Raw genomic sequence first — 13,265 nt, forward strand, 5'->3', positions numbered from 1 at the left:
TGTTTCCTCAAAGTTACACAACCATAATTGGAGTCAATGAGATGTGACCGTGACTCACTGATAGTCTCATTCGTTGGGTCCTAACTGTATAGCTGAATCAGTCTTGAAAATAATGCCTAACATGAGACAAATAGAAATTTTTCTTGGGTTTATTTTATTTTATTTATTGTATTCCACACACTTCTCCTTGGGGACTATTGTAAAGTTCAGATATTTCTGATTGATTTTATTATAGTAAAAGACTTCACCTATCTGGAATTCATGCTTAAAATAACCTAATCTACCTAGAACACAACTGAGAACCAAAAGAAAGCAAAAAATGACCAAGTACAAATCCATGCACTAAAGCTTGTTTACTTTACGCATGGAAAGCCCCTCAAACTGAGAGTCAGAAGGTTCTGGGTGAGAGTTTAACAAGCTTAGGTCTATGCTTTCCAAACCCAAAGCAGAGCAAATTGAAGGAGCAAACTGAAAAACAGGGGCTCTATTAAAAGTGGTAATGCCAACTGATGCAAGAAGGGACAGGAAAAATCTGCAGAAGAGAGGAGGCAGAAAAAATATACAAAAAGTAGAAAAAATAACACAAAAAACACAGTAATCTCAAGTCACTTACCTCAGGGACCAATAGTTCTTCTCATGTCAGTAGTATCTGAGAAGCAGAGAGCAGTTTTTATTGTTCTCGGTTGGAGAACCTGAGGAACCAAGGAAAGGTTCAAGTTTTACTCTGTTTAAGAAGGCAGGGAAGGTGAGGGGGGGCAGTATATGAAAAACATTTCCATTCAAGTAAATTAAAATAAAAAAAATTTTGGTACCATTATTTAGGAAATTCATCCATCCAATGATTTTACTTTTGTCACTAGGTTGGCTAGTTGATAGCTCCACTGAACCTTTTCAAAAAGGCAAATCCTCCTTTGAATCCAGTCCTTCAAGTCATTCTAGATCTTTGGGCCACCCAAGGCTGTTTATCTTCAATGGCTGGGAATGATATAAGAAGAAATCTTGTTTTTAGACTTTTGCTTCCTTGGACAACCTACAGATATGAAACCAATTTTAAAAACAAGCCTCTCAACCCACTATAATGACCTCAAGTAAACAGACAGAGGGCAAGGACAAATTACCAGCTCTCAGCAAAATAAAAAGCCAGAAGCAGAGCAAAGGACTCTTTTCTCCCTGGAGCTATTGTCTACCAGATATTTGTGAAATCTGCTTTTTTGAGGCCCTGCCTTGTGGTATCAGCAATCATTGTTTTAATTAGGAGTTCTTCCAGGCCAGAGACAGTGAGTAGAAAGACTAGTTTCTTAAAGAATCTTAAATGAAAGTCAAGTCTTCCTAGCCCCTAGAAGATTATCACACATAACCAACCAATATTGTCCTAATTTTCAGCGGCATAATGAGCCAGCCCACATTTCAGAGGCTCCCAATCAGCCAGATGCCAAATTGTGATGTGGGTTATCAGTAACTGAACAGTGCCAGCAGTATTGGAGGTCAGACTGGTATACCAGGGGATCTCTCTGCTATCACTCAGCTTTCCTAACCAGCATGTGGAGCTGGGTTGTTTTGAAGGAAAGGTGAAGGAAGAGAGCAGTTATTCCCAGGGATGTGGCTGGCTGCACGACATCCCAGGACATCTGGCCAGGCCTTGCAGTACTTGGTACATTCATATCTGTAACTCTCACTAGAATTAACTGAATGTGTCTGGACAAATTCCTCAGGCATCAGTGAGAAAAGCTGAAAGCCTATTTTTGAAAGTTCATTGACCTCTTGTTAGCATAACCTCTGGTGAGGAAACAGTTAAGCTGTTGCATGCTCACATGTCAAGTTTGGGAGGGGTCATTTTAAGCAGGACACCAGGGGATTGATTTCCCAACCTCCTTCAGGCTGACTAGCATCTGAATGAACCTATATATTTTTTCCTTCTCCAGCTATATTTCAGATCATCCAGAGTATAAGGATGGGTATGTAAGGCGACAGAGACTTGACCTCTCTTCCTCCATCGGGAGGGTGGACTGGATTAGCATTTAGCTGCTGCTGTAATGGAACAGACACAAAAACCCAAAAGCCACGTGGGACCGTGCCCTGCACCCATCATCAAGGATGCCAAACCAAACTACCTCTTTATGTGACGTCTCGGGTGCTTGCGTGTTCTCAACAGGAAAGGAAAGGATATTCTCTCTACTGGCTGGACAGGCTGTCCCTGCCTTGAGGAAGAGAAGCCCCGTTCTGCATTGGTGTCATTTCCCGTTTTCCCATCAGTGTGTGTGTAACCCTGGGAGCGGTCCACTGGTGTACCTTGAGGTGTGTCATCTGTTGCGTGCTGGGAATCGATTTTAAAAATAAACTCCAGTGCTCACCCCTACACTTTTTGTTGGTTATAGTCAGAAAGTCAAGCCTAAAAATATATAAGCGACTCCACTGACGTTAACTGAGAAGCATTGGAGAGGAAAACATCACCAGGTGAAGCAATGTTGTTTTCAGGGACTGAGTTCTAGGGGAGCAGTGTAATAAAGGAGCCATCAGCCAGGATAGCATTAAAGTGAGGATTAGTGTCACCATAGCAAGATCAGGTTGCGACAGGTTATTGGTTGGGGTAATATGAAGCACACTTCTATCTAATCATAAGAAAAAAAAACAAGAGCTCAGAAAGTTTTTGCAGGAAGCATTGTGATTATTTTGTTGGAAGACAGTTGTGTGGTAGAGTAGCAATGTACAGTAGCTTCACAACATCTGGGTTAAGTGCCAGCTCTGCTGCGTACTAGCTGTGTGACCACGGGCAAGTCACTTTACCAATCTGGGCCTCAGTTTCTCCCTGCATAGATTGGATTGGATGATACGTCCCTTCCACCTCTATATCCCATTGTCTGGGGATTCGAGTTGGACGATACTAACTGAACTTTGAAAAACCTGCACTTCCCCACTGTCTGGCCCAACAGGCTCCAGTATCCACCACTTTTCCCATCTTCCTTTCTTTTTTGTGGTGGTAGTTCATATAGATAACATGCATGAAAATCCATTGAAAATTATAAAGCAGGATACACATGGATTTCGCACTCAAGATGAATCAGAAAATGTTAGGGTCCTTAAAAACCATACAAGCAAATCCCATCATCTTGATGATTAAGAAACTGAGGCAGAGAAAAGTTAAATGTCTTCTCCCCCGCCCAGGTCACACGGGGAGTAAGTTGAAGAGAAAAAATTTGAACCCAGGTCTTTTAACTCTAAATTCAGTGCTCTTTCTTTCATATTGAAATACCCAAAATCCTCTTTCTACGGATGAGAAACCTGAAAAATTAAGTGGTGAAGTGATGTCATCTTTATAACCATCATCATCATTATTAAATGCAGTTGGTTATTTCTACCTTTGAATCTGAATGGTTTCAAAAGCCATTTGAGCCTGCGGCCCATTCTCAGCTCTACTGTTAACTTTGTGCTCAAGAAAAGTGGTACAGTGAAAAGGTAGCTGGATTTGGAGCTATAGGGCCCAGTGCTACAAGTTACTACCTATAGGCAGCTAAGTGTCATGGTAGAGAAAGTACTGGACCTGGAGTGAGGAAGGCCTGAGTTCAAATCCTGCCTCAGAAACTTACTAGCGATATGAGCTTATGCAAATCACTTTGACTTCTCTGACCCTGAGTGTCCTCATATGTAAAGTGGAGATAATAATAGCCCCTACTTCATAGTCTTGGTTTTGTTGTGAGGATCTGTGCATCAAGCACTTTGCAAACCGTAATGCATTATGTATTATTATTATGTATGTGAACTAGGGTAAGTCATTCTCTGGGCCTTGATTTCCTTACCTGTAAAATGAGGGAGGTAGATTAGGCACCTTTCAGCTCTGAATCTATGATCCTCATCATTTTATCAGAGGAGATGTTGTCCATCCTTAGTTTTTGAAGAGGACTGATCACAAGGTGATGTCTTAACGTGTATGTGAATTGGATTTAAGTGAGGCAAAATTGCACAAAGTTGTCAGCCTCACTCTGTCTTCCAGAATCATCGAATCCTGTGGCAAGACAGAAAGTCAGGATGATTAGCGATGGCCCAAGATGCAGTGGATGACCTTGATGTCTGACCAAGCTCTATCAAATGAGATAATGTCTGTGTAAAGGGATGGGGTTTGCCTGGAGACTTCTTGATCAACTTGATGAGATGACAGAGCATAAAAAAGCCTTCGTTTGTAGGCATGCATTTGAGGGGCACTGACCACTGGGCATGGCCACTGCCATCTTGTTCAGAGAACACTTAGAGCACCTGATAACTGACTGACTGGAGTGTACAGGGATAGACTCTTGTCCAAGCAACCACTTCACTCCATGGTCTATAAAAGCTAACTGACAGACCAGCTCTCTCTTTCTCTTTTGGATTCCTTCACAGTTTTCCCTTGAGCCTTTCTGCCAAAAGGGTGGAGAAGAGATTACTCCCTTCTCCTTTCCCTTCCAACAACTCCTGGCAACTTGCCACAGATGTGCATGGTGTCTAGGTGGCCTAGGAGGAGAATTTGTGGACAATCTTTCTGATGGCCAACTTCCTGTCCAGAGAGGTAGATGTTTTCATCTCCTGGGCCCCACGATCTCAGAATCTAGAGGCTTTTACCTACTGAAGAGGGATTTATTGGGTAGTGCTAGATTTGGGGACTGACCTTTGAGTGAGTAACCCCCAAATTCAAGAGTTCCTAAATCCAAAACTTAGACAATAATCTTCTACATGGAGGAAAAAGATTTCTTCAACAGCATGCTTCATGGAGAAAGAAGAAAACATTTACAGAGTTCCTGAGCAGTCCTACTTTGGAGAATAAAGCCAGCGTGGTATTTGGACAGCGCAAGAAGGGAGCTTCCTATTGAGAAATCCCCAAAGTACACCTATTTTCAGGGGGAAGAGTCTAACCATAGGGTAATGTTATGGGTCTCAGGGAAACTGTATAGGTCTAGGAAAAGAGGAACTCACCAGAGTACCTCAAAGGATGGCCCTGATGGCCATCCCAAATTCCTTACCTTTTGGAGGGAACTGATGGACTATTTGAGTGTGGTATGTGTTTTCTGTAACTGTTGATGGACTCCCATGAGTCCTTTGCACCTTCTGCATTTTCTGTGGGGTAAAATAAAGGCTGTCTAATGCTCTGTTTGCATTTATTACCTTGAGCATTCACAAGATGGGGGAATGATGTTACCCACATTTGGGGAATCCTAGAGAAGAGCTACACTTAGGCTATATTTGGAGGTTTTCTCTGAAATAATTCTAGGTGGGAACAATGAACCAGAGAGGTACTAATCATCTTGGGGTAGGACCCCAGTCCTTGTGAGCCCAGAGTCTGAGAGGCATTAGGTCCCACATTTAAAGTTCGTTTGAATGCTTAAAATGCCCGTTACTATTATTATCACCATTATCTAAATTTTAAGTATTTTGTTGTGTGTGGGGTGTATTCGTTAGCTGCTTGGGACAGTACAAGGAAGGGGACACCCCTTTGTTTGGATAATCTAGAGAAAACCATGCTGCAGAGGATTCTCCCTATCTCCCAAACAGGAGGATAACAAAATCTTCAATATAAGCAACTTATAGTTCATTCTAGGAGTAGCCAGACGGTACAATGGATAGAGTGCTGGGCCTGAAGCCAGAAAGACCTGAATTCAAATCCAGCCTCTGACACTTACTAGCTGTGTGACCCTAGGCAACCTCTGTTTGCCGTAATCCACTGGAAAGGGAAATGGTAAACCACTTCAATAACTTTGCCAAAAAAAACACCACTTCAATAACTTTGCCAAAAAAAACACAAAACCCTCACGGACAGTAAGGTCCATGGGGTCACAAAAGTTGGACATGACTGAATGACTAAACAACACCAACATCGTTCATTCTACAGGGATTCCCTTTCTCTTTTTTATTGTCTGTTGTGCACTTTGCCCCAGAAGGGTTGTTGCTATGGCCTTGGAGGCACTCCCTCCTCCCCCGTCCCCCCTTCCCACTCTTGGCTTCCTCAGCCCCCACATTTGGAGCCAAATTGACTCACGAACAGCACTGCTGCTCTGTAATTAACAGACCCTGGTTGCTCAAGAGACTAGGAGCCCCACCCTTCCTCTAAGCTCTCTGGGCTGAGGGAGCAGTTTCCTTACTGCTCTGAAGACGGCAAACAATAGATGTTGGACACACCCCACAGCCCCAGGCATCCTGTTTGGCCCCGCCAGGGCTGTATGATGTGCTATCGATGTGCATGTGCTATGAAAGATCAGATCCCAGCAGCAGGCAACCCTAGCTAGAGCTAAGAAGAGCTGCGGGATGCCTGACAGCCAAGGGACAGAGGACAGCATGCTTGTCTTAGTAGAAAGCTCTGTAAACGTTAAAATACTATATAAATGTGAGTGGTTGTTATTATTGTTGTTTTTACCCTTAATCCTTAGTCACACACACACACACACACACACACACACACACACACACACACTCAGAGTTGCCTGGGCTTGATTTGAATTCTCTGGGGAAACACAACTCTCCAGGGTCTTCTCTAATGTAAAAGGAAAGCATATTTATGGCTGCATAATTAAGGGGCATTGCCAGAGTGTAAGTTCACTCACGCTTTCTTCTCTATGGCTGTGTTGTTTATCATTTCCTGAGGATTTCACTTCAAAGTCCTTTTTCAATGGGCTTCCTCCTAAAAACAACAGTGGGTTAGTTCATGCTGCTGTGATCCCATTTCTTATGATGGAAAACTGATGCAGAGGGCTTCTGTTTGGGGTTAGGGGCTCACATCAGCATACTTGGAGGTAGCAACACCGATGCAAAAAAAAAGAAAAGAAAAGAAAAGAAAGAAAAGTGTAAATGAAATATTCAAAAACGCACAGAGGAAAGTCCAGAAAGAGATGCAAAAAAACTGGGTACTTGTTACTAGCATGTTAAATTTAATATACACTTTAAAAAACTATGTTATAGAAGTTCACAGTTTCATACAAGCCTCTTTTCTGTTCTTGGCACACTGAAATGTTCATGCTTGTCGAAATTTGCAAAGTCCTTGATAAAAAAATTATCTAAAAAGAAAAAATTATCTAAAAAGAGGGGAAGCACACTCAGACAGACATTAGATTCATAGACTGTTAAAACTGAGAAAGAGATCTTAGAGGCCGTAGAGACCAGAGGTTCTTCATCTTTTTTGTGTCTTGGACCCATTTAGCATCTGGTGAAGCCTATGGACCCCTTCTCAGATAAAAAAAAAAAAATCACATTTGGAGGAAATGCTAAATTTCAGTTAGAGGTTTGTGAAAATAAAGATTTTTTTTTCCCCATCCAAGTTCACAGACCTTACCACCTGAGTCTAGAAGCCTATAGACCAGGGGTGAGGAACCTGTAGCCTTGAGGCCACATGTGGCCTTCTAGATCCTCAAGTGGAGCCTTTTGACTGAATCCAAGTTTGACAGAACAAATCCTAATTTGTTAGGATTAGGAAATCCTAATTTGTTTTGTCGAATTTGGATTCAGTCAAAAGGCCCCACTTGAGGATCTAGAATAAAAGGATTTGTTCTATAAAATTTGGATTCAATCAAAAGGCCACACTTAAGGATCTAGAAGACCACACATGGCCTCAAGGCCTCAGATTCCCCACCCCTGCTGTAGAACACAAGCTAAGGGTCCCTGAAATAAAGACTAAGCCTTCCATTTTATAGAAAAGGGAATTGGGAGCCAGGGAGGTAAAGTAATATGCTTATGGTTATATAGCTATTAGAAGTAAGGTAACCTATGAAAGGTGAGCTGGTGTAGTGAGAGCCACATTGGACCCAGAAGACTTAGGTTTGACCCCAATGTCAAGGGTATGTGATCTTGAGCAAGTCCCTTCCTTTACCCCCATAAGTCTTGGTTTCCTCATACATAAAATGAGGAGATTGGACTAGATGATTTTAAAGTTAGTTCATGAGCACATTCTGTGACTGACAAGTATCAAAGCTGGATTCACGTCGAGGTTTTCTGACTTTCTAGCTAGGGTTTTTTTCTGTAAACTAGAAGCCCTGGCTAAATAAATAACAAAACTTAGAATCATGGGCATTTGAGCCTTGAGTCTCTAGTGGGTGGTGAATTTAGCCTTCTGAATTGGCCTTCCTCCTAAAAAAAAAGCCTGTAGATTAAATCTAATTTAGATCTAGATTAAATTGATAATCAGGGAGTGCTTCCCCGAGTGAAATAGCAGGAGTAATTGTAGTTAGAATTGGAAGTCTTAGTAGAACCCACAAAGAAATCCCGGACTGGAATCTTAGTGCTTGGAGAGAACTCTGTCCCCTTGCTTTCATTAGCAGGTTAGGCTGATGCACAGGGAGACACAGAGGTCGAGTTAATTTTGCTTGGTGGCCGTGAGTATTTCATTTCATGTACACCTCAATTCCACAAATGTGTTAAGTAGCTCCCCCAAGCAAAGTGTGGGGGGCTAGGCACTGGGAATATAAAGATAGATGATTCATGGAGTCTACTCTCAAGGAATTTATAAGCTAAAGGGGATTGGGAGTCAGGAGGGAAACATATATAGATAATTGTTACAAAGGAGAATGTGATTAAGTGCAAGGGAGAGGTCCAGGCAAAGTATTATGAGAAACTTGATACCATCTCCAGTTAAGAGTGGAAGAAAGATCAGAGATTTCATGGAGGAAGTAGGACTTCAGCAGGTGGAGAGAAAGTGGATTCCATTCCTAGAATAAAAAACAGCATGAGCAAAGACAGGAAGGGGCAGTACAGGAACAGAGGACAGAGAGCAGCTAGGTTTCCCTGTGAAATAGCAGAAAAGTTTGGAAAATTAGACTAGACCTAGATTGTGGTAGAATTTGAATGCAGAATCAGGAGTTTAAACAGTATTTGGTAGACAATGGGGAGACACACACCATCTACCCTCTCCTTCCTTCTGATAGCAGTCCTTGGGCTCCTTGGCTTCTTTGAAGCTTGTGACACACTCATACTCTTATCTCCATCACTGGGTCCTAATATTCTTCCTTCAATTGTAAGCTTTCCCTAAGGCCCTATTCCTTGACCACCTTTTCTGTCTGTTTGGTCTCTCCACTGGGGATCTCATTAACTCCTACAAGTTCAACCCTTACCACTATGTAGATGATTACTAAATCTATAACTCCAGTCTTGGCTTTTGAGTTCTAGTGGTACATCTCCAATTGAATTTAAGACAACTGAGACTGAATGTTCCTCCAGGACCTGAAATTCAAAGTAATTGATAGTACTTCTCAACCTTTTGATTCCATGGGCAATTCTGTAAAGTAATTTTTGTAATTTTCACTTCAAGATTCTATGAAGCATATACTCCAAGGAGGTCATTACAAAAAAAAAGTCACAATATTTATAGCAGCGCTTTTTTGCTGGAACAAAAAAACTGGAAACAAAATAAATGTCTATCAATTGAGAATGACTAAACAAATTGTGGTACATAAATGTAATGGAATATTACTGTATTGTAATTATTGTATTGTAAGTGCTGTAAGAAATGACAAACATGATGAATATGGAAAAGCTTAAAAAGATTTATATGAACTTATGTAAAGTAAGTAAGCAGAGACAGGAAAATAATACACAAAATGATTACAACAATGTAAATGAAAAGAACAATAGATAAAATAATCAAAAACTAATGATACGAAAGTAGAATAAATTTGGCACCAAAGAAAAATATGAGAAGACACCTCCCCTTTTGTTTGTAGAAGTGAAAGTCCATGGGTGTGAAAGATTGAATATGTCAGATTTTTTTTCTATGTATTGATCAATTTTGCTAAATGTTTTTTATTCTTCCTCTTTTTCTTTCTTTTTGAAAAAAAGTCCATTATTGGGGACGGCTCTCTGGAAATAGGGAGGGAAGGAATATAGGAGGAAATCTAGGCAATTTAAAAACAAAAGCGATCAATAAAAATCTAGTTTTAAAAGAGTTTCTATGATTACCAATCTTTTTTTCTTTTTTGGGAAGTTGGAGACGATGGACATAGAATGTTATATAACAGACACAGTTGATGAGCTAATTTAGTTTTGGATATGGTAGATTTCAAGGTTATCCAGGATTGCAGGTTATCCAGGTAGTGATTCAAAGATTTATGGATCTTATAAGTACTTTGAGATGATCTAGTCCAATAATTCTCAAAGGATAGTCCAGAGACCTCTGGGAGTCCCTAAGATCTTTTTTAAAATTATTATTATTATTTTTAGGCAATGGGGGTTAAGTGACTTGCCCAGGGTCACAGCTAGTAAGTGTCAAGTGTTTGGTCTGAGGCTGGATTTGAACTCAGGTCCTCCTAACTTCAAAGCCAGTGCTCTATTCACTGCGACATCTAGCTGCCTCCCTAAGATCTTTTTAAGGGAGGGAGCTACTCAAGGTCAAAACTATTCTTATAATTATATTAAGATGTTATTTGTCTGTTAAAGTACTTTTCCCTTGTACAACTATATATCTGTGTGACACCAAATTTTCCTCATATACTTCAATCAAAACAACATATTACAACAGATTAAATGCAGAAGGAGATATGAGAATCCAGCTGCCCTGTCTTCTATTAAGGTAGGCACTAAAGAAATTTGAAAAAAATATAAAACAATGCCATTCTTCTCATTAATTTTTTTGTTTTGGAAAATATAGTTATTTTTTCATTTTAAATGTTACTTATGTTGACATGTAATGGAATTTATTGTTATTTTTAAATGAATTAAAAATGAATATTTTTAAATTATCAGTTTTAATTTCAAATACAATAAATATTGAATACAAAAAAACCCATAAACAAAAACTCTTTGGGCTCCTCCATCTTTTTTTGCTGTTGTGGTTGCAAGGCAATCGGGGTTAAGTCCTTCAACATTTTTAAGGACTTAAAGGGGTCCTGAGACCAGAAAGTTTGTGAACCTCTGATTTCATCTAATGCCTTCACTTTTAGATGAGGACCAGAGGTGTCCAAGGCCACATAGCTATTTAGCGGCAGCAGGCAGTTGGAAATACAGAACTGGTACTCTGGGCAGAAATGGGAGTTAAAATGAAGATTTGTCAGTCATTTACATAGAGGTGATCACTGAAGGTTTTATAGGAGTATCTGAGCTCATCAAGAAAAGGGGAAATACAATGGGGTTTTGTCTTTTGCTCCGCCCAACCCCTGAGCATTTGATCAGAAAGCTACACCCCAGAGGCATTGTGTGATAATTCTACAAAGAGAGAAATGACAGGTAGTACTAGGATTCACAACTTACCCTTTGCCACATGTGAATCCTTCCCATATGCCTCTCTCCTACTGTACTCTAAGTTTGCACCTACCCTCCCCACAGAAATGGTATGGATGAGTGGATTTGCCATAGGTTTTTTAGGGAATTTGTTTTGTACCAACTGTTTTTCCTATGTGGTTTTAATAAAATGCCTTTGCTAAAAGCTAACTTAGTCTACTGGCTGATTGGTGATGAGGAACACACTGGTTGGTTCCCGTGAGCTTCAGTAGTAGGAGGAGCTATCCACAAGGCTAGAACCTGAGGTAACAACTGCCCCTTAGATATCCAACTAGTTAATTCCAGTTCAACTTGGGGAGTAGCCTATAGGGAATGTTAAATAAACTTAAACATTTTTCTTTCTTAGACTTTTAGGCTGATTGCTCTAATTGGTTAATTTAAAGTGTCTTCTCCTTATTGTATTTTCAACAAAAATATCATATGAGGAAGAAGCGAGGGAACAAATTTTTAAATTCAAATTTAATCAATTAATTAAATAATTTAAAATTGAAATTAATTTAATTTAAATTTAATATTTCAAAATATATCTGATTTTAAATTTATCTGAGATAAGGCATTCTAGCCACCTCCTTTTCTTAATGGAGTATTTTTAAAGTCAAATTTTTCTCTCCCTAGCTGCTCTGAGCACAATGTTTACTGATTATTGTTGGGAACAATGTTGTACTGAGCCGTGCTGAGTGAATAGATGCTCATTTCCAGAGACCAGGATCTAAAGATGAATCATCAGATCACAGGAATAAGAAAAGTGATCTCTACCTCTGCCAATGGAGATGTCTGCACTTCCACAAATCACTATGTCTGGGAGCTGAGATGAGAGCTAGGACTGAAAAGTCGAGATGAGATAGATGGCCAGGTTGAGTTACACTGGCAGAGTTGTGAGCAGGTCTTCAGGGAGGAGCCCACATTTGACCTTTCTGGTTACTGTTCTGGGGGAAACCAGGGGATTTTAACAGGGCTGCCAGCCTCTCTGTGCTTTTTCTGTTCAAACGTTTGAGAACCTTTGGCCCTGCATATTCAAAATGCCTTCATTTGTCATAATTGAGATACACACACAGTGCCATTGTTCACTGGAGGTCTCGATGTTATATGACATTCAAACTTTGATGCAGTGAGCTACATTTTCTTCTCTTTCTTTGTGAAGTACAAAAATAAAATCCGGCATTCAGGGTGTCATGAGATCTGATTCCACAGCTGGGATAGTTTTCTCCAGTACTTCTCCAGTAGAGAACCACTCTTCCTCCCAAATAATAATGTATAATCAGGTATATAATGAGGTATTTACAACTAACTCATTTACCTGTGATGGGGCATGGATGTGTCCTAAGAAACAAAGTACTGCTACGAGGGACAAAAAGTAAAAATAAGTATTTTGAAGGAAGAGAAGAGAATGGGCACCCTGAGAGGGACATGGCAGTGATGGCTAGAAATGCTTAGCTCTTACTTGAGAGACAGTACAAACTGGGATGAGCATTCGATTTAGAATTGGAGAAGCTGGATTCCATTTCCTGCTCTGCTGCCCTGTTACATGTAATGCTTGTCTATAAAATGAGTAGGTTGGACTGGATTTCTACAAATAATGATAATACACACCTCCCAAACTGGTTCTATTAAGACAAAGAAGAATGCTATATTCCATAATCAAAACGTCCAGAATTGTTTGCTTTGGGCCATATAAGTAACTGGGAGAGACAGGACATGGATGTCTTCAAACAGTCCATACCCACTGGTGTACAAATGACTCTAAGGATGGGTATGGCTGAAAGAAAGTCAGTGAGCAGCACTATTTTTATACATGATGGACAGTACATATTTAATTATGTTGTCTCACTCTGAGAATGGAATCTTATGAAGAACTAAAAAATGAGTGAAGAGTAGAGAAGGCCATTTTTGGTCTCAGGAGTTAGACTGGTGCTGTGACCGGTCTTCACTCCATGTTTATGTTTAGAAGTAGATGCTTGAGCAAATGAGCTATTTTGACCAAAAAAAACAAAAAAAACAAAAAAAAAAACTTCAAATGGGGGGAAAAAAAAACAGATTCACCTCTT

At 40.2% G+C, this 13,265-nt stretch overlaps 1 long non-coding RNA gene across 1 annotated transcript; it reads right to left on the minus strand.

Moving 5' to 3' along the window:
- Positions 1-611: 611 nt before the first annotated feature.
- On the minus strand, positions 612-1,276 carry LOC114040594. Its single transcript, XR_003568799.1, has 3 exons — positions 1,119-1,276; positions 813-975; positions 612-692 (listed from the first exon to the last, which is right to left on the minus strand). It is a non-coding gene; the product is annotated as an uncharacterized LOC114040594 (long non-coding RNA).
- Between the last annotated feature and the right edge of the window lie 11,989 nt (positions 1,277-13,265).

This window comes from Vombatus ursinus, unplaced genomic scaffold (assembly GCF_900497805.2).
Source record: "Vombatus ursinus unplaced genomic scaffold, bare-nosed wombat genome assembly UNPS02013743.1, whole genome shotgun sequence".
Classification (NCBI taxonomy): Eukaryota; Metazoa; Chordata; class Mammalia; order Diprotodontia; family Vombatidae; genus Vombatus; species Vombatus ursinus.